Source organism: Betta splendens, chromosome 1 (assembly GCF_900634795.4).
Source record: "Betta splendens chromosome 1, fBetSpl5.4, whole genome shotgun sequence".
Classification (NCBI taxonomy): domain Eukaryota; kingdom Metazoa; phylum Chordata; class Actinopteri; order Anabantiformes; family Osphronemidae; genus Betta; species Betta splendens.
Window position 1 is genome coordinate 2,088,220 of NC_040881.3, and position 21,449 is coordinate 2,109,668.

General features: G+C 47.5%; 1 protein-coding gene across 4 annotated transcripts in view; it reads left to right on the plus strand.

Moving 5' to 3' along the window:
• LOC114861057 (protein phosphatase 1 regulatory subunit 29-like) overlaps positions 1-21,449 on the plus strand; it is a 134,802-nt gene that overhangs the window by 30,524 nt on the left and 82,829 nt on the right. For 3 of the 4 annotated variants that reach the window (XM_029160046.3, XM_029160054.3, XM_055506772.1), the window contains exon 2: positions 13,664-13,941. The exons of the other annotated variant lie outside the window; for it this stretch is intronic. The gene's annotated coding sequence lies outside the window, so the exon portion shown is untranslated. The remainder of the gene's footprint in view (positions 1-13,663; positions 13,942-21,449) is intronic. 4 annotated transcript variants of the gene reach the window in all.

Sequence of the window (21,449 nt, forward strand, 5' to 3'; positions counted from 1 at the left end):
ACGCCCTGGATGAGACGCAGGGTGAAGTCAGGACTCCTGCCATGAATGATGCATGAAGGCATTTACACCCTGCTTCCGATAATGCTGCTGAACCCTTTTGCTTTCTATCTGCTCGCACTAAAGACCTTCACTGAGGCGAGGCGTGTGCACTCAGTCTGGATTCAGACCCTGCATCGTCTCTCTGCACCGCTGGTCACTCCCTCAGGTCCGGTCCAGTCAAACAGAGAACATTAAATGCGCATGTCCCCACACGGACGGGTCACTTTTTCAATTTCCCTCCTAATTGTTGAGGTCAGGACAACAAGCTGTCGGCGAGCGTCCACCTCAGCTCCTGGGGGGATGCTCTCTTCTGGGTGCTATTGCCGTTTCATATCTCAGCATTATGGGTCAGCATGAGTGGGTGTGTGTGTGTGTGGATACAATATGAGCCAATTGAAGTCAAATCCCTGATGGTCCATGTGGTTAAACTAGATCTTAAAATCAGCAAATATAAAGTAGAACAGCATGTGCAGTATAGTCCCAGTGTGTTGAGCCTATTGTTGTGTGTGGGGAATTACAGACATTAGTGAAGCAGAAGCTGCTTTGTTACACTTTACATGTGTTGTCCCTGCTTGTACCTTGTAAAAGAAACCACAAATGCAGAAACGTGTAAATAATAGTTTTATTGTGAAACTCTAGTGCTTCTGAAAACTAATATGCAGTTTGCGGCGTGAATGGGCAGATCTGTCGGCTGAGAGCGTCGTTGCCGTCTTTCCTCAGCGGTGAAGCCACAATGCATCTGTGCGAACAGTCTGTTCAGACGCTTCCCCGACGCCTGCAGTGGGTTAGAAACTGTCTGCTCCGAAATCAAAACAACACCCTCCGCTGCTCACAGGGTCCCATTTAGTTTGAAATGCCTCTAAATACCCCTCAGACAGCGCTCCTCATCAATCTGATGCCATAATCCATCCTTATAAATGCAGGACGATGGCTTCCTTTGTTTCCTCATGAAAAATGAGTCACTGGCTTTGACTTCGGTGGAAAAGAAAAGGCAACAACCACCTAATTACTTACATGCAGAACCTGAGAGTGGAACCTACAGCCTGTCAGACGTGTGTTCTACCAGCGTGAGCAGGGCTGCGCTGTTTAATGTATACACCTCCCCCCGTTCTTTAGAAAACACTGGAGCCATATGTATCTTAGCTACTAGCGCCAATATTTAGTTAATTAAGCTCATTGTAATTCTATGGAAATTGTTTTCACACAAACCTAGAGAGTGTTTGAGCCCGGAGCCATGCAGTCGGTTCAGGTCTTTGCTGAGGCCTCCAGTGAGAAGAGATCTCACTGCGAGAACAGCTTGGAGCTCATTTATCTGAGCAATAAACGCTTCCTTATTAGATGTAGTTCTAGGCCACAGAACTATTTCATGTTTTAGGGGATTATGTCTTGTTTTCTTGAACAAACAAGTGGCTCTGCTGACGAACTCTGTGGGTGAAATAATGTACACGAGTAATTTACAGTGAGAGCAGAGGAAACGCTTTGATTCTGAAGAACGCTGACACGTTCTCATGGTGACGTTATTAGTTGTCTCGCTATTCGAACACACATGAATACGATTAACTAATCAAGTGCCCCGTGCTTCGCTCTGGCTAGAATCTTTAACAAGCTCTCATTTCTAATCAGCTAATTACTAAACCATTATAATCAGCCCAACTCTGGCTTGTGGAAGACGAGCGCGTAAACAAAAACACGGCGGATGCGGAAGGAGGAGCTGCGGCGGGAGCTCAATGAGCAGGAGGCGGCGGGAGGAGACGAGCTGCAGCTGATTGATGCGAGTCGAGGCCGCGTCCGTCACGAGACACGAGCGCCTCTCATTTCAGCGCCTCACCTTTTATACGGCACGTTCATGTGTTCATGTGTTCATGTGTTCACTGCGTATTTTGTAGCTCCAGTGAGCAGGAGGACGAGGAGGTGAAGTTAAGTGACCTTTAACATGTGTCGGGTTTTCATGTTGTCAGTCAGTGTATTGTTTGACTGGCTTTACTGTGAACAGCCAATCAGAATCAGGTGTTTTTCATTAAGGAGCTGTTGGGTCTCTCTCATTCTTTCTGGATGACAGAAGCCAATAACGCAGCCACCTCTTAACACCCATGCTACACCTTCCCCTCCAGTCATCATCCCTTCCATTCTGCTCTTTGTTTATCCCTTCAGCTCTTCATGGCCTCGCTTCCATCTGCCCCCCCCCCCCCCTCCATATTGCACCATTCCTCACGTATTGCTTTGTTTTCCCAGCTCCTCGCTCTCACATTTTCTATCTGCGACAGGCTCTATAACTTTTAATATGGCTGCCTTTTTAATTTCACATACGCAAAGGCTTTGGTTTCGTCTCACTGAGCCTCAGTCGCTGTGGGGCCAGAAATTATACATGGAAGGCAGTCGTGACACAGAGGACACTGAGTTTTTAAGGCTCTGGTGATTCTCTGAGTTAAATTTGACTTCCTTCATGCACAAAGCTTGTTGCTAAGCAGTAAAGCTCCTTCTGTCCCTTGCTGGTGTTTAATTCACAGTTTTGTGGCGTTAGGATATTGAGTGTTACATTGAACCAAACGCTGTGCATGGGGACATGAGCACGTACTCAAGACGTTTCAGGCTTTATCGGTGCCATCTAACACCTGAGTAGAGAGGAAGTCAAGGTTGTGTTACATAGAGTAGAAACTCACCGGCGCCACCTCCAGTCCAGCGCGTGGAGCCTGGGACCTTTCACTGTTCTAAACATTCTTTCCACACAAGCTCCCATTTACCTGCAACCCTCGTGGCTCTTAAAGTCTGAGCTTATACAGTAAGAACAGGACAAACAGGTTTATGGACTGAGTGGCCTTCACAAAACACGACTGGAGTCCTGTTAAAGCGCTCTGACCTCTCTCGTCTCGTCGGCCAATACAATAAAGTGTTTACGACCTTTGGTGACCCGTGAGTCTACAGATGCTGCCACACGCTCATGTGTCTCAAACACCTGCTGTGTGTCTGAAGCCTCTTCCTCCACCAGCGCAGAGTAATAAAGCGGAGGTCACTCTATTTGCCAGCTGGTGTCTTGTACCAGGATGGATGTGTTTGCTGAGGAACAAGGCTGTTCTGCTGATGTATGACTGGATCCCAGTTACTATAAGTCCTGGTGACTGGAATTAAAATACCATTAGCACTTAACAAAACCCACTGAAGCCTGACTTTCCCCCGTTCGCCCTGGTGTCACTTTGTTTTAAACCACTTCCTGACGCTCTGAGCTCAGGCCGTGAGTTCCCACGCGTCCAGGTGGATTTAATTACCTCCTGATCTGCCTACATTCACACATTCGTCACCGCCGCTCACCTTCAAAAAGGGCTTGAGCCTCGGCTGCATCAGGTTAACGTACGACAGCAGCGCGTGTTGACTCGCTGTGATTTCAGCTCATTTACACTCACACATAAATGGATGGCGGTTAATCAAAAGGAAAAAACAGCATTTTACTCATTTGCATCCAGATAACACACACTAGTGCACATGATGAATGTGTGAATAATTACACGATACGGCACATCACAAACATTAGTGTACGCAGACATTTATCAGAGCTGTACAGTAATGAACGGCTGACCGGAAAATGGAAAAAGAACATGATCCAATTAAAAATGAATTATTTCTTTCAGTCTGGAGCCACTGCATCAGAGATACATTGAAATTAATACCTAAGCTATGATTTCACATTAACTGAAGTAGAACGGAATCAGTAAAGGTCCGTGTTGTAAATTGAGGTACTTTCACATCCAAAATGTGATTTATATGATTCAATTGAGAAGCTTTTGCATTGTGGAGAGCTGTTCAAACTCATGTGTCCTGAACCCCGAGCTTGTTTTGACACACGCAGTGCGAGTGTTGGACATGTTGCCCATCAGTCTAGTCGGTCACAGTGTGTTGACTCATTGGCTGCAGCCTCCTGCATGCGCTCCACGCCAGCGATGGAGGAGCAAACAGTCTGCTTTTGGCTGATTGTTGCTGTCGCTGGCTCGCTCCGTCCGCTTCGCCCTGAAGGTCGGCGAGGAGGAAAACACAGATGAGCTCATGCGATGCTGATGAGTCACATTTTACAACCGGTGTCAGCGTGCGTTGGTGTGTGAGGCTTGACAGGACGGCGGTGATCCTCCGGTGTCACGGCGTGAGGGAGAGAAGGCACTTTGACAAGTCACGTTCACACCTGCAGCTCAGCCGTCTGCACACAAACACACAAACGCACGCACGCACACACACACACACACACACATGCACACGCGCACAGTCGTGTCTCTCATAAACATCGAGACTCCCCATTGACATAATGCCTTCCTTAACCCCTACCTTAACCCTAACCATCACAACTAAAGGCAGACTTCTAACCTTTGCTCTAATCTGAACCAAAAGTCAATTCTAACCACAGCCCTAAAATCACATCTTGACCCTCAAAAAGCTTTTGGACTGTTGGGGACCTGCCAAGTGTCCCCACGTTGTCAAAATGTCCTCACCTTGATAGCAAAAACATGGTCTATGGTCCCCACGTCGAAGGAAAAACATGTACACACACACACACACACACACACACACACACACACACACACACACACACACACACACACACACACACACACACACACACACACACACACACACACACACACACGTCCTTCAGGCATCATGTCCAGCTTCATCCGTCCGTTCCTTGAAACGCGAGTGTCAGCTGTCGTGAAAAGAGCGTCTCCTGTTGTTCCACCTTCAGTGTCGTGGGCAGATGTCTCAGCTCCACAAAGACTGGAACCTCCTGCACATTCAAAGCACAAGCTGTACCTCCAGATCGCTGCCAACATAGTAAAGGTTTACTGTCCACCACCTCATGCTTGTACGTAATAAAGTCAGCAGCTGCTTTGCAGAAATCCCACACATGCAGTTATACTGTACACGACCACTCAGCAGGATGCGCCTTCTCCCTTTGCTCCAAGTGAACGCTGCAAACATGCAAATGAATTTGCCTGTGTGTGTGTGTGTGTGTGTGGGTTCACTGTATGTTCACCTGTGTGTGTTAAAGTGACGTGCTGGTAATGTGTGTGTGTGTGTGTGTGTGTGTGTGTGTGTGTGTGTGTGTGGCAGGAAGCGCTCTGGAACACAGCAGTTATTTCGGGTGCTTTCATGCAACTATTTATGTGTCGGTCAAAGACAAATCTCTCGTCTTCTGCCGCTCTCAATTGTTGTATCAGATTTCTGTGAAGTGATGAAGAGCGGAGACTCAGCAATCAGCCGTCCATCTCCTGGACCTGCTTTGCTCTGGGTCCACAGTCAGTAGGTGACTGCAGAGCCGGGGGCAGCAGCCTGATGCAATGACGTGCAATGCGACACAGCGATCAGTGATAATGAAGCACTGGTCTGAACGTGTGCAGTCAAACTAAAGGTGAAAGAGTTGAGCCGTCACAGCCTGCAGCTCCTCCACATACATCAGACATAGGAAGACTGTTTTTAATTAAAAAAACAATTAATTACCCTGAAAAGAACATCTATGCAACAGCATATAATTATTTGGTTATAAATGTAATCATGTAATAATTTTGTTGCAATGTAATTTTTTTTATTGACTGAATGATTTATTAATGGAAATGTAATTTTAAGGGAGCACTTCACAGCTGGAAGCGCCTGGCTTTGGACCCTGTGGATCCTGGGTTCAGATGCTCTGTCGCTGCCGTGTGCAGAAACCTCGCCTCTCCTCCAGCGGCTCCAGCTGTTTGAGGCGACGGCTGTGGGGAGTTAGAGGACACATTAAAAGGCTCAATAAGGTCTGAGTTAGACTCTAACACATGAACCCTCTGCTGGTGATCGCTCTGTGATCCCATCACTCACAGGATGAACTCAGTGCTGACGTCAGCGTTACACCACTGATTTTAATATGACTTAAAGCCGATAAACAAATACGAGGCAAAACCACATGCAGTTAATTAGTTCCATCACACCGGCAACAAGTCAAACGGATCCAGGAAGTAAGAATAATTAACTCCGAGCAGAATTAAACAGCAGGATTAATGTAACATCTGCACGAGTTCAGTGAAGTAGCAGCGTCCTGTAAGAATCAATTAGTAGCAGAGGAACAGGAGTCGGGGCTAATGTTCACAGAAAGAGCTGCTTGTATGAGTCCAAACAAATCCCAGTGAGTCCAACAGCATCACTGCCAGCGCACTAAAGCTATCAATCAGAGCACTGCTTCCATATCACGCCGTCACAAAACATTTCTGTCAGTCCTTCAAACTCACCCAAATCCATGTTAGTGCCTTGTGTGAAACCCTGGAACATTGAGGGTGATATTAAAGCCACCGTCTGAGTATAATGTATGAAAATAAAGAGTATTGATTAAAAAAGGCTTCAGGGGATATTGGATCCTCAGCACGGCAGTGTTGCCAAAAGGGGTTAAATTAAATGCCTTCCCATCTAGAGTTATATGAAATCCTCTGTAGCTTGGCTACAACTATATATGTGTATATGTGGGTCTGCTGCCTATTAGCAGCAAACACATGCTGAGGCAGCGACGCTTCTCTTAGTGAGTAAAACACCAAATATGATGCGGTCGGCTGGTGCTGGTGACAGATTCATCCATTCACACACACACACGCACGCACGCGCGCACGCATGCACGCATGCGCGCACGCACGCACACACACACACACACACACACACACACACACACACACACACACACACACACACACACACACACACACACACACGTCTACCACCTGTAGGAGCGCGTTCAGCTTCTTCACATACTTTCACATAGCTGTTATCATTCATTAAATATAATAAATATTTTACCTTAAATGTTGTGCAATTTGTCCTTTGCACAAATAGAAAACATGGACTCTGCAATTTACTCCAAGAAATTAAAAGTAAAACAGTTTCCAAAGGCAATTTGTTGCACAGTGACTGTGATTATGGGTAAATTTAGTCTGGCTGCAAACAAGCGTTGGCAGCTGAACGTTCTGATAATGACAGCAAACAGCTCCTCCAGGGTGTTACAGGTTTTAATAACGATTACTGACTCAAAAACGTCTTAAAGTATTATGAAAGCACACCAGCAGAGAAACAGAGACAATCAGGCCTGTGTTTTATGAGCTGCTCGGTTGCCACGGCAACCGGTGTCACACTCGCAAAATGGTTTTCATTGGAATCTATAGCAAAGCTGAAATAACCATGTGTCAATTCACGTTGGCATTAGACCCATAATAAAGAAAATGCAGCTTATGGAGGAATCGGTTAAACTTAAACCAAGTGAAATGTGTGTGTGTCATTGTGAGGACAGCACCAGTGTGCGCTCGGTGCCTCACCCTCAGCCTCCGCTTCCATATGCACCCACTTAGTAAAACAGACTCCGCGCCGCCACCGGGCGCCAGGTGTTGCAGGAAGTGAAGCACATCATTGGGCGGACGGGGCGATTGAGCACAGGTCGTCCAGAGGAGTGATTAACAGGCAGAGGGGCGTTCTGGCCAATCAACCAACAATCAGCCCTTTAAACGCGCCATGAAGCATCGCCGGCGTGAAAACGCGTCACGGTAACAACACGCCCGCGTTGCTTCCTGCACAAACACACAGCAGCTTTGTTTGTTCTCGCTGGTTCACGCCCGTTTCCCACTTCCTGGTTTTTCCTCGTCTGCCTCCGTTGAGGTGATTGTTTCCACCTGTTCCTCTCCCTCAGTATTGGACCTCATCAGGTCACTTCTCTTCAGCAGAACCTCGTCTCAGCTTTGGTGGAACCACTTTTCCTTGTTGGTGCTGGTTGCTGTTCTCCAGTTCGTGATCTGTGCTGAAGCAGCTGTGCTCTTTTCCACCCACAGTTGCTGCGTCTGTGCTTTTACATTCAGGATGTGCTGGAGGAGGTTTTTGTCAGTTTCTTGTGTCACAGCGGTTGTGAGTTGTTTGTTGTATGAGACTCGGGTTCTGCAGGCTGGTTCATAACGCTCTTCTCTGGTTCCGGTTCTGGTTCTGCCCTTTGTAGCGTACGGCTCCAGTCCGTCTCGCTTTGTGCTGCTTCTTGGTGAACATTACGTTAATGCTCTGTGATGTTTTATTTATCAGCAGAGCTGCACTGCACAGAATGCGCGAGCAGTTCTATAACTGGCGTGAGGTGCTGAGGTCCTGGGTTTGATTCCAGGGTTGCCCGCGTGCCTTTGTGCGTGTGTGTTTCTGTACCCGTGATGGGTGTGAGTTTGGCTGACTGACAGCTGGGCTTCGCATGCGCATGCTAACATCCATGCAGCTCAGCTTATTTTAGCAGCACGACCTGAAAGCAGGTCTAAACTGGCACAAAAGAGAGACCAGACAGAAGCGCACGCTCCGTGGCTCCGCGTCGTGGCTCCGCGTCGTGGCTCCGCGTCGTGGCTCCGCGTCGCTCTGTTAATCGCTCACGAAGGTGCTGAGCTCCAGGCGGCCGCCCGTGTTTGGGCAACGGATGCCGGGCCTCGCCTTGATGCCACTTCATTTAAACCCTCCTCAGAAGCCTAGTGATCAGCCAGAACCGGCACCGGTCAGCTCGGCCGGTCCAGAGTCGTCCTCTCCTGAGGTTTTACCGCTTCCCACAGGTCCACAGACGGGGAGCGACTCTCAGACACACGCCTTTAAAGGAAACTAGTTCCAGTGGAAGCAGCTCAGCAAACGAGCAAAACACGACCGTTTGGCACCAACAGTAACTGTAGGAGGAGCTTGGATTCAAATCACTGTAAGCTGCACTTCAGTTCCCTAATAACACGCACGCACGCACGCACGCACGCACGCACATACTGTACACACACACACACACACACACACACACACACACACAGCCTGTAAACGGTCACGCCGACCTTTGCTTTTTTAAGCGTGTTTCAACCCGTCGTTGGCCATATTTCATCTCCAGCAGCAGTCGCTGCTGTCTGACAGTGACTGGCACCAGTGAGCGGCCTACAGTAACTGTCGTATTGACAGGTGTCCGGTAGAGGAGGCGTAAACGGAGCAGGTCAGAAGCAAGATGGATGTTTGGAGCTAAAACTCCCCATGGTAAAAAAGCAGTAGTCAGCAAGAAATCCAGAATCTAAATAAATCCCAGGGTTGAGGTGGGTTTTCTGCTTCACTCTGCAGCCGCTGCCATATGGTTTTTGCCTCCGTTTAGGGGCTCTGTTGTTGTTTGTGTTCATATTCCGCTCGCCCACCACATCCGGCCCCCCGCTGACATCTTGGCCTGTCGTCTGCCGTTTTCAAGCCAACTCCAACCCAGGCTGTGGCCCTAATTGGCCGGAACCCATCACCAAGAAACACCAGTATCGACGAACAAACAGTCACCGATCATGTTTTCAACTTGATGAGTGAAGTCCAAGATAAGAAACTATTTACACGTGTAATGTGCTACAGTATATTTGTTTTTGGAGTTCTTGGAGACAGAAAACATCTAATTATTAATAGAGTTAATACAGACGTCTACTGATGGTCAGTTCCCCACTTTTGATTGGAAATTTAAAACTAAAACATACCATTCATTTAGACGGGAAACAAAGAAGTTCGTCAGTGAGTAGATTGTCATTCAAGAACAACCAGCTTCCTTGATGCCGTCACTGTTCTCACGTGATTGAAGCACAACATTCAATGGTCTAAACGTAAACACAACTAAGAGGAAGAAGCAGAAAAGGAAACATGAATGGTGAAGAAGAAGAACGTTTAGCCTCATTGACATGAAAGACTGGCTCAGGTTTTATTGTCAGAGTCCGGGATCCGCCTTCAGAGATACATCAACAAACAGGCTGATGTTTAAGTGAAGAATTATAATAATCAGAGATTCTTCGTGTCAGACTGAAGGAGACCGAGTAGAGAAGCTGCCACGAGGATTGAAGCTGGGACTGAGTTTGAAAATAGAGGCAGAGCAGGTGAGAAGTGTGGTTTAAAGGCTCCTCTCATCAGCGGTTCCTTCGTCACTAAACAGGCTCTGAGTAAAGCCTTTTCTTTCTGTCCTCGTCCTCCTCATCCTCCTCCATCACGCTGATCTTCTGTTTTGACTTCTCCTACAAGGCACAAATCTCCCCTCCGCTCCTCCAGTGGCTGAGAGAAGCTGATCCTCAGCTTTGGCTCAGATGAGGCTGTGCTTCTGTGAAGATGTCGGCCGTGTAGAATGATATCACTGTTCCAAGCAGTGGCAGCACCCAGCAGATACTGTATGTTGATGTGTTCAGCGCTCTATTAGCGACTGCTCCATGAAATAATTAGTCTCATCTATGGTCGGTACCAGGTTTGTTGCAGAGGCTCAGGTTGTTTTAAAGCTGACTCATTCATTCCCTCGGAGGAGAACGCCGTTTGTTTACGTGATGAGCAGCGATGTGTGATCGATCAGGGCGTTGGATGGAGATAAGGTCAGCGTTGCATCTGTTAATCCTTTGCCCGCATTGACAAAGCACTGGACGGGCGCGGGGCTGCTGCGTGGAGGATTGTCCATGCGTTGGAGTGGCGCCCTGCAGCTGGAGGCTTCGCCGCAGCGCTGCCTGTGTGGTCGTCATCTGAATGTCATCCACGCTCCACTCAGACAGAGACAACAGCAGCCTGGAATGCTGCAGGAGTGACTGGAATGAGGATTGGTGGTTTCTGTTTGAAAGTTTGAAAGATGGAGAGAGAGAGAGAGAGAGCGAGGGCGAGCGAAGGGAAGGGGAAATGGCCATTAGGAGGAAAGAAAGTGGTGAGGCTGCGAGAGACGACAGAAACGATGACAGAGCTGCACAACTGTGGCCCAGATGAAAGAGCGGCAGGCGCGTTGTGTATTAAAGAGAAATCATTTGGCACGAGAGAGAACGTGAAGCAGGAGGAGAGGGAGGGAGCGGCCGCATTGTTGCCAGGGACGACAGCTAATGGGAAACATGCCGTCAGCCACTCACCCTCCGCTCTTTGTGCGTGTGCGTTTGATCCTCCCTCACCTTTAAAGCCTCCTCCTCCTCCTCCTCCTCACAGCCGCCTCTTTATCTGTTAATGCAGCCGCGCTCCTTCCCTGCGCTTCATGTGTGCGTCCTCCTCATTATTCAACCCCACCGTCCCTCCGCTTCCTTATTACCACCTTCATTTCCTTCAAGTCCAGGCCTGAGCCCCTCAGTGCTCTGTGAAGACAGAACGCGGCTCATACGTGAGGACGCTCATTTAACAGCTGCCTTGTTGGACCCATTTCATCTTCTTGACCTGAGATTGGATGTCAGGTAGCGGCCGCCGCTGCTGGATCCTTCAGCTGCTGGATCCTTCAGCTGCTGGATCCTTCAGCTACTGGATCCTTCAGCTACTGGATCCTTCAACTGCTGGATCCTTCACCTGCTGGATCCTTCAGCTGCTGGATCCATCAGATGCTGGATCCTTCAGCTGCTGGATGCTTCAGCTGCTGGATCCTTCCTGCTGCTGGATCCATCAGATGCTGGATCCATCAGATGCTGGATCCATCAGATGCTGGATCCATCAGATGCTGGATCCATCAGATGCTGGATCCTTCAGCTGCTGGATCCTTCAGCTGCTGGATCCTTCAGCTGCTGGATCCATCAGCTGCTGGATCCTTCAGCTGCTGGATCCATCATATGCTGGATCCTTCAGCTGCTGGATGCTTCAGCTGCTGGATCCTTCCTGCTGCTAGATCCATCAGATGCTGGATCCATCAGATGCTGGATCCTTCAGCTGCTGGATGCTTCAGCTGCTGGATGCTTCAGCTGCTGGATCCTTCCTGCTGCTGGATCCATCAGATGCTGGATCCATCAGATGCTGGATCCATCAGATGCTGGATCCATCAGATGCTGGATCCGTCAGATGCTGGATCCTTCAGATGCTGGATCCTTCAGATGCTGGATGCTTCAGCTGCTGGATCCTTCAGCTGCTGGATCCATCAGATGCTGGATCCTTCAGATGCTGGATCCTTCAGCTGCTGGATGCTTCAGCTGCTGGATCCTTCCTGCTGCTAGATCCATCAGATGCTGGATCCATCAGATGCTGGATCCTTCAGCTGCTGGATGCTTCAGCTGCTGGATGCTTCAGCTGCTGGATCCTTCCTGCTGCTGGATCCTTCCTGCTGCTGGATCCATCAGATGCTGGATCCGTCAGATGCTGGATCCGTCAGATGCTGGATCCGTCAGATGCTGGATCCTTCAGCTGCTGGATCCTTCAACTGCTGGATCCTTCAGCCGCTGGATGCTTCAGCCGCTGGATGCTTCAGCTGCTGGATGCTTCAGCTGCTGGATCCTTCCTGCTGCTGGATCCATCAGATGCTGGATCCATCAGATGCTGGATCCGTCAGATGCTGGATCCGTCAGATGCTGGATCCGTCAGATGCTGGATCCTTCAGCTGCTGGATCCTTCAACTGCTGGATCCTTCAGCCGCTGGATGCTTCAGCTGCTGGATGCTTCAGCTGCACTGATGGATGGACCGTCTCTCGCATACTGATGGCCTGCGTTGGCTCCGGATCATTATAGTGTCATTGTGGGGCCTCTAACAGGAAGGCTGTCAAAATGTTTGGAGTAATTACTGCAAAGATGGACTCATTTGGGCCAAACGCTATTGTTCCCTTACGGCTCGTTAGGAAAAGATTCCATCGCTCAGACATGGATATTGTTTAAAAACGCAGGATGTGTTTCTCATTGACTAAATATGAGCTAGAGACTGAAGAAGCTGCTGATGCTCTGACTGACAGCTGTGAGCGTCCATCTTGGAAGCCACTGATTCTTCACACTGTGCCAGAAATCAATCAGGACTGATCGTTCACATACATATGTACAAAATGTCCATATTTTCCATCATCTCTCATAGATTAATGCTGATGGGAAACCTCAAACGTGGGTTTTTCTGAGGCTCCGGTTCAGACGGTCACGTGACCCTCAGAGCCGGTGAATCTGTGACTCATTTACTTCTACGTGCTGTTGAGTCCTGGGCGCTGTGACTCCCACACACTGCAGCTGTTATTGGCTGGGGTGGTCCACGCTTGCTGAAGTGCTGCCGTTTAACCTCCTTCTCTCGGACCACGGGACCTTTGGCTCTCGTCCAACCTCCACTCTCTTCCACCCTATTGTTCATTTTCCTGCTTCGTTCTCCGTCTCTCTGTGGACTGTGGCCTCCAGTTCACCGCAGGCTTCTGCAGTGGATCAAAACTTCATTTTCATCTGTTTGTTGTTGCCTGAATCTTCGCTGTTGTTTTCCTTCTGCAGCTTCTGCTCTTGACCCAGAAACCTGGACAGTTTTTCCACCGTCTCGTTCGTGCTGCTGCTTTAAATCCAGACTTCCTCTGGATCCTCTGCCTCTCGTTTGGCTCCGTTGTTTAGTTGGATCCTACTTTCCTAAAACAGGCCTTCCTTTTCATTGTCCCCTTGGGCTGATCCGTCCTCCCTGTGCTTTTAAAGCCGCCCCCTTCTGTCTTAGTCTGTTTGTCACTATCTGCATACACAATCAGACACCGTCTTTAATCTGGTTTGGGTTTTGCTCATAAACATTGGGGAGTATTTGACAGCACCCTGCGTTTGTGTCCTAATCAGACCTGTCTGCTTCATTTAAGCTTTGCTCTGATTTGATCCCAGTCTCCCGCTCTGCCTCTCTCTGTTTCTGTCTTAGCCTGCAGTCATTTTTCAGCTTTACTAACACCTCCTCCCTCATTCCTCTTTTCCACCTCTTTAGTTCTTCGTCTGAGCTTTGGCGCTTTGGCCTTTGGACAAACATCCATTTGCTGGGACGCCACCTGTTTCCCCGCCTGAGTGGATGCAGGGAAATCGGATCCAGTAGCTCCACCCGACATCGTCTGGGAAAATATCAGCACATAAAGCGTCCAAAGCTGTTGATGCTCCGTGTTCAGACCCAGGAGGCTCCGCGAGTGCTCCAGCCCATCACCAGAGTCCTCAAACAAGCAGGACTTCTCCTTCCTCACCCTGCACTTCACTTAATCCACTAAAGTAGAGGTGAGTGAGCCAATTCAGGCTGTTCTCTCCAATATGAAAACCCTTTAGTGTAGATCAGCTGTCATTTTGACTCCAATTCAATTCTACCAAGGCATGGAGCTTCTAATAAGTCCGGAGCTTTGGTGGGTTTGACGGCCTCAGAGCCGCTCACCCACTGAAGCTCTGTTCAGCGGCAGCTCTTGACAGCGCTCAGCCGCCGGTGTGAGAAGCAGCCGCATGCGAAGGTGTTTGTTCATAGCCGCAGCTAGCAGCTCGGGCTCAAATGGCCTGGCTGGCAAAGTGGGATGTCTGTTGCCATGGCAGCGGGGGCTGATCTATATGCATGACCGGACTGTGATTTGGGGAAAGTCTGCTGACAGAGGAAAAGCTGTGAAAGATTTAGTCTTAATATAATTCTTGGATCTGTCATTGGCTTTGGCTGCGTGTTAAGGTCAGGTTGAAGTACGACGCTGCCATGATGCATGGTGATGAAATTTGCTGACATTTAGAGGAAACTACAGCAACGTCTGCATCATATTTTTATCAGCTGCTCATATACTACAGTTCTTCTGGCTTTTCTGTCCCACTTACAGCCGTTGTGGGAGTGTTTCCCTTTTAGAGGCGTTATTGGGTTCAAAGTCTCCAACTTAAATGCTTTGTCCTAGTTCAGCAGCAAACTGGGCCTTTTGTTGTTGACTCGTTTCAAAAGTTTGGACAGTAAAAAAACAGTGCATCCAAAACTTCGCCTGATGATTTAAGTGTGTTTGAATAACTAGCATCCAGTCTCAGTGGTTTTCTGTTAACATTCAGTTCAGGTATTACTTTGTTAGATCACACAGTATGTAACATCAGCACTCGCAGATTAAATACTTGACTTAGTATAAACAGATGTAACACGTTCTCTGTGTTTTTGAATCAATCCTCCCACGCGTTGAGGCTTATTATAGCTGCTTGGGTCAATACTGTGCATTTCACACCAAGTTTTTATTTACAGGAAAGTATGAATGATTTTTAGTCTGTTTTTCTTTTTAGCTGATGCTGATCGCTGACCCAATGACACTGACACCAGCACCTTGCTTAGAATCACTGTAGAGGAATGTTTAACATGCTACTATATAGTTACATCATTTTATGTTTGAATCTTGGCGTTTGAGGCTGATAAGTCAAATTGAAGCTTCTAAAATACCTAATGGATTTATGGAAAAGTTGAAACAGCAACGTGCTTTCCAATTCTGTCTCTCAAAGCTTATCTACTAAACACCTTCCAGTTTGTTTTGAATTGATTTATTCACTGTCATTTATTTGAAGATTTTAAAAACTCATTAAAATCAAAACACTGACTATAAAGACTCTTGGAGACTTCTTGCGCGAGTTCCCATGGAGGAAAAGCGTTTGTTCCTTTATGAGAATGACAGAAAGACCCAGTGAGTCTCCTTCTGCCAATTTAGACACCAGATTTCTCTTGTGAGTCCAACTAGCTTCAGCGTTCATGGATGGAGACAGCGTGAGCCTAACGCTGATACGTTCTGAGTTTTGAGGCTGCAGTTGTGGAAAGAGGAGATGAGTAATAAACACCTCCTCCTCCTCACACCTTCCTGCTCCTCTGGCGCTGGCTGCGCTCGCTGCACGTGCTGCTTCATTACGTGGACTTAATATTTCCTCCATGCACACTCTGCATCGCCAGCTGCGTGTTTAAGCTCTTTGTTAATCTAATGATGTCGATCATCTTGCTTCACCTGTTTCCTCCCACAGCGCCACGTCCTCCTGATGCAGCGCATATGGCTGCTTTCCAGACGCATGCTCTGTCTTAATATTCAAGCTTCAACTACTTTGTGTTTTTATAATGTATTTTCTTTGTTACTGGCTTATTATCAATGGCTAATTTGCTTTACATTTGGAATTTGTACTGTATATGTAACGTGGCTCCTCATCAGAGATGTGTGGATTTAGTAAATGAGCCGCTGGATGGTTTGAACATCCCATGTGAATATTATAGGAACATGTTTCCTTATTATATTGGTCATTAGCTTGACGAAGTCCACGCTTTAGTGTCTCATTAACTTGTACGAGACATCTGGCGCAGGCGGTAAATCCGTTTTAGTTTTATGTGGCGCATGTTAAAAAAGAAAATGAAATGATCAACTTTTCTCATCAGAACGGCTTAATTGATTTCTGGCGTCGCGTGTGAGCTGCTCATCCTCCCAGTGAGCAGCGGTCCTGAGGTCCTGGCTCATCCTGTCAGAGCCAGAGGCTGGTTCACCCACAGGCCACCGTGAATCCGTCTGCGTATGATGGTTCACGAGAGCGCGGTTGTAGGCGAACGAGCCTGTGTTTGAACAGCCTGCATGTTATGAGACCATGGATCTAGATGTACAGAGGAGACTGTGTGTTTGGGTAAAGCCCCCCCCCCCCCGATCACCATGGCGATAGCTGAGTCTGACAGCAGCTGCATTTGGGAGAAATAACTGCTGTTTGCTGATAAGGACTTCTGTTTTATGTGCGTGTACACTTGCATGCTCCTGCTGCAAAACTCCATGTTTATCTGGTCTTTGGTCTCTGGCTTCTTCTTCTGCTGTGATTTAGCTGTTCTTCTATCTTCCATCTATCACTCTCCTTTATAGAAATGCACCATCAATCCCAAGTGTTGTTTTACACATCTGGGCTCAAGGTAACTGATGGCTGGAGGAACACTCGAAGGCTACGATGTCACCGAAGGTCAGCTGCAAACCAAAGCCATGCGTCTTTCATTTCCAGAGGAACAGACCTGTGGGTGATGCATCTTCACTTAACAGATAGATTAACAAATCAGCTAATTTGACCGGGAAATCAATCATGAAGTATCGCTTTCACCTCCGTTCCCAACAAACCTTAAGGACACAGAAGTTTTCGTGCTGTTTGTTCCCAATCTGAGTCTCAGCTGTTGAGTCTCTGCCTGTGTGTATTGGTTGGACTCCAACATTCATCATCAGCTGCTTCTAATTTTGGTGATGCATCATTTTAAGTGTAGCCACTGCTGCGGCTGCAGATCACGCTGCAACCACGTCTGTGTGTTTGTGTTTAAAGCCAGTGATACAGAGGCATTGCATATTTTCACTCGCCAGGCTGAACAATAAGCCCCCAGGAGGTCGCACTAATCCGCTTCATCATCTTCTCATCTTCCTCTTCCCGCTGCCAGTTTGGAGAGCAAGGAGCGCCTGTGGATTTGTGAACACAGGGAGAGGCTGTAGAAGGCTGCCAACCGCTTCCTATGCATCCTTTACACATCACAAACACCACTTCTCCAGCTTCTTTAGCTCCTGCTTGTTGCGCCGTCCTCTGAGACGTCGCCTCATCCCCAGGTGGAATCAGGGGGATTTCCTGTTTCACCCACCCCAAAATCGACCCACACAACCCGGGTTTCCTGACGCGATGTGGAGCACCTGTTGGGAGGGAATAAAGACAGCGAGGAGGGCAGGAGAGCCGTGTGCATTAGCCATGCTAATCTCATTAGCGGGGCCATGATTGAATCCTGTAGGAATCTGCCACCACTGCCAGGAGAGATGAAGGAGCTCGTATATTATTAAAGGTTTGCTCTGCAGAGGTTGGGAAGAGAGAGATGGGTGGAAAATGGATGAAGTGACAGACGGAGTGGAAATGGGGAAAGAGGGAAATGATGCTCGTACAGTGAACTGGATGAGAAACCTGCTGGAAAATAAAAGGAACTGAAGGACAAAGTAGAACCAGGACGAAACAAACCTGCAAAGTAGAGCTAATGAAAACGCGTATGACGCGGGTGAACTGGAATTAATACCAAGATTCAATTAGCTGAGAAAAACGAGACGAGGAGATAACTGCACCAAACGAGAGGGAGAGGTCAAAATCTGCCTCGAAATGAAAGAAGTGAGGAACGAATGCGTCTTCCGCCTTCAGCGGAACGGTCGGTTTTCATTTAGAGCAGCTTCTTAGCTCTAATGGCTTGTTCTTCGTAGCTTTGCGTCTTTCGTCCTCGTGCTTTAAGGCCTTTGATCGTGTGGAGCTGCACCAGCACTTCCTGTCATTCTGTGTCTGTCCAAACAGACCTTCACCTTCGTCCTCTGCTGTTGTTCTTTAAAACAAACCTCCTTCTGTTGTTTGTTCAGCCCCTTATCTCTAACGCTCCTTCTCCCATATGAAATCTTCGGCTTTTCTGCCTTTCTCATCTCTCATTCGTCCCAGACTTTCAGCTGCTGCTCCACTAACTTCTAACTCTCAGCTTGGAAACTCTGTGTAAGCGCTGTGTGGCTTTATCGTCAGTGGTTCGTTGGAGTTTTGGATTCCAGCTTCCTGTGTTTGTGGTCATGCAGCTCACTGAAGGAACATGTAATGGCTCTTGGCAACAAACCTTCTGTTAGCATTAGCATTAGCATCAGTCTTTTGGTTTTTCTGTCTTTGCTCATTCAATTTAGTGTTTAAGGGAGTCTTCCAGGTGTCTGTAGGTCCTATGGTCCAGGTTGTATCGTGCCTCTGACTTCAGCAGCTTTAAGTGGATAAGAGCGTATGATGCTGGAGGGGTGGATCCAAACACGGGGATTAAGGAGTGTACGCTCAGATTAATGTGGAGAAAACATGGTCACAGACACTGTGGACATGTAGACACTGGATTAGGCTTCGGTAGTTTTGTGTATTTGCTCCTTCTCGTTCTCGCCTGATCCTCTCCCTCCTCGGACTCCTGCTCTGCTCTCGGCATGTCTAGGTCTATTAGCCGATCCGTGTTGTCTTGTCAGAATCACCATCCAAATCGCTTTAATGCCAAAGACATGTGACACAAGTGGGGAATTTGCCCCTGGTCGACTGATGCCACGCTGCTGAACACGTCTCTCAGATCTGTCACGCTGCTCATCTGTTCCTTCTCCTTCCTTTCTGTGGTCCTCGTTCTCCTGACTCCCGTCCCCTCACCGCTTTATACTGTCTCTTTTCATTTACTTCACTTTGTCGCACAGTTGACCTTTAGTGGGTCCAGGACTCCGCTCTTTGTCGTCATGCTCTCTCCGCTACTTTTGGGTTTCAGCCTGTTTCTGTCTTTGTATCTTTCATTTTGTGTGTCTGTGTCTTGGATGAATGTCTCTATATGTTTCACTTCTTTTATGTTTCTATGTCTAAGGTCAGTTGCAAACTTATCTCAAGGCTGCAGTTCACCATTAAATAATAAGGCGTTGAACCCACCGTTCCTGTAAAACCTGACCTCCTAAACCTTCAGTTTTCCCAACAGTGACAGATGTAATGTGGCTTTTCACCTTCTTCTTTTGGATTAATGACGTCTGACGGCATTGCGGAGATCGCTGGAGACGGGAGACAGCTCACCTTTCCTGCATTTTCATGAATGTTTCCAACATACAATACATCTCAAGTGGTTATGAAGACACGGGTGATGTACAGTAATATTTAAGTTATTGTCTTCAGCCATTAGGATCCTATGCTACTAGATGCGATGCTATGACGGTAGACTACTTGTTTCTGACTGTGTTCATGATAATAATGACCTTGTAGTTCAGGTGACCAGGACTTGTTGCTGCTGTGGTTCTTTTTCAGGTATGTGAAAATTATCTAGGACACTGTTGCTGAACTCAGGCAGCTTTTACTTGAAGGCCGTGGGCTAATTCAGAAAGATCTGAATATTTTAATGCTCTGTTGCTTGATAGTGGTTATTTCGTTCCTTTCCTCACTTTGATTTCAGCATCTCAGGCTGAAAATCTGATCCAATATATCAGATTTGAGCATATTCAGTAATGTTCTTTCTCTCGCCTCATCTTGTTTTTTCTTGTTGGCTCTGGGGGTGTCTCGCTTTTTTATTTTGTGGAGTCGCCGCCTCCTCCTTCAGGGTCACTGCCATCCATCTAACAAGTAGCAGACTTTTCTTGTCATGGTTGCCCCAGAGAGTGAGAAAGAGCTTGTACACGCGGACGAGCCAGACTCCCCTCGGCACCATGTGTGGAGGCTGGAAATGATGGAGATGCAGCGCGTGTGTTTGGCTGAAGTGCTTGAGAACGTGTGTAGGCGCTGCTGCTGCCCTTTAGGCGGGATGGTAAATCTGTAAAATGACAAATCACACTTATCACCTCAGCAGAATCATTAAAAAGAGCTGTAGGCCTCGGCCAGACACACACAGACACAGAGATGCAGCTCACAAGTGTTTACACGCACCCAGATGCACTTACAGCACAGTGCATGTGTGCACATATTCAGATGTCAGGCAAAGGTCGCGCTTTAAAAGAAATGACATTTAACCAATGCATCATTCTTTGCATGAGAAGTTTTTACTTAACAGGACAAAAGGTCTGAGGATTGAGCCTTTACTTTTTCAGGGCGCAATTACCCGACGTTCCAACGACTGCATCTGTTAAGTGAGGTTAAAGGGAGAAAACGTGCAGAGAACAGGTGGCAGAGAAGAAGAAGGTTTGGGGTGTAACTGTATGAGGGACGCGCCTCCTTACGATAAATGCTGCATATTGCTGTTATTACGGTGATGCTGTCACCGCCAGCTTTTCAACCGTGATGATCCACTATGACTGATGTCACACAGATGGTTTCCAAATACTCAGCTTATCAGAGGCGGTGTTTTAAAAGGCTGGCAAATCGCACACACCAGCTGATCGAGAGCAGAATCCTCAGAACATAGACGTAACCAAACTAAATTATCAGATGCCACTTAAAAGGAACGCTGACTAACTTATTAATGGAATGTCGGTTCTTAAACTTTTCCTAATAAACTAACCTTTAGTCAGTGAAATCACGTCTTTTTAACTAAATCTGTGACAGCTGAGACATTTTTTGTGAATAGTATATCACATTTATGCATTTTACAGTGGCAATATTCTAATAATCTATTGTGTGTTCATACACAAGGTTAATTTTATAGAACACAATAAAACGTATGTGAAGGAGAAAATGAATTATTTTTCGTAAAAATACAGCTTTTCCGTCCTGGATGAACGACTTGTCTCGGCAGCAACCTGAGCTCCAGCGTTATGGAGTCACGGTCGATGCTGGTGGAGCCTTGTGATCACGCCATGAGCAACTGGGAGACCAGTGTCCAGTGATTGAGGAAGTGAATCCAGCGGCCGTCACCCACGTTGAACTAATGAGACGCTTGCGTTCACCTTCAGTGACGCTGATGGGATGAGCCTCTGTATTTAACGCCTCGGCGATCAGTGTGTATCTGAGTAGATTTAAAAAAGGGGACTATAGTGCAATCATCGTTCTAAAGGTTCTGTATGCTGATCGTTTCCTTATACATGGAATTGATTGTTTTCCAGCACCGCAGCAGTAAACGCTGATGAGTCCGTCGGGCTGTGGTTCCTGCAGTAAACGCTGATGAACCTGTCCGTTCAGGAACAAACTACCTGCTCACCTCTTGAGGAAGCTTCAGTGTGTTTACGCTGTGGATCCGTGCTTGTGTCTGTGGACGACGCTGTTTGGACAAACCCCGCTCCTGTTGGTCCTGTTTACCAGCACGTCCAGGGCGTTTATGCAGTGAGGAGAAAACCATTGAACTGAATGGACTGAACAGACTC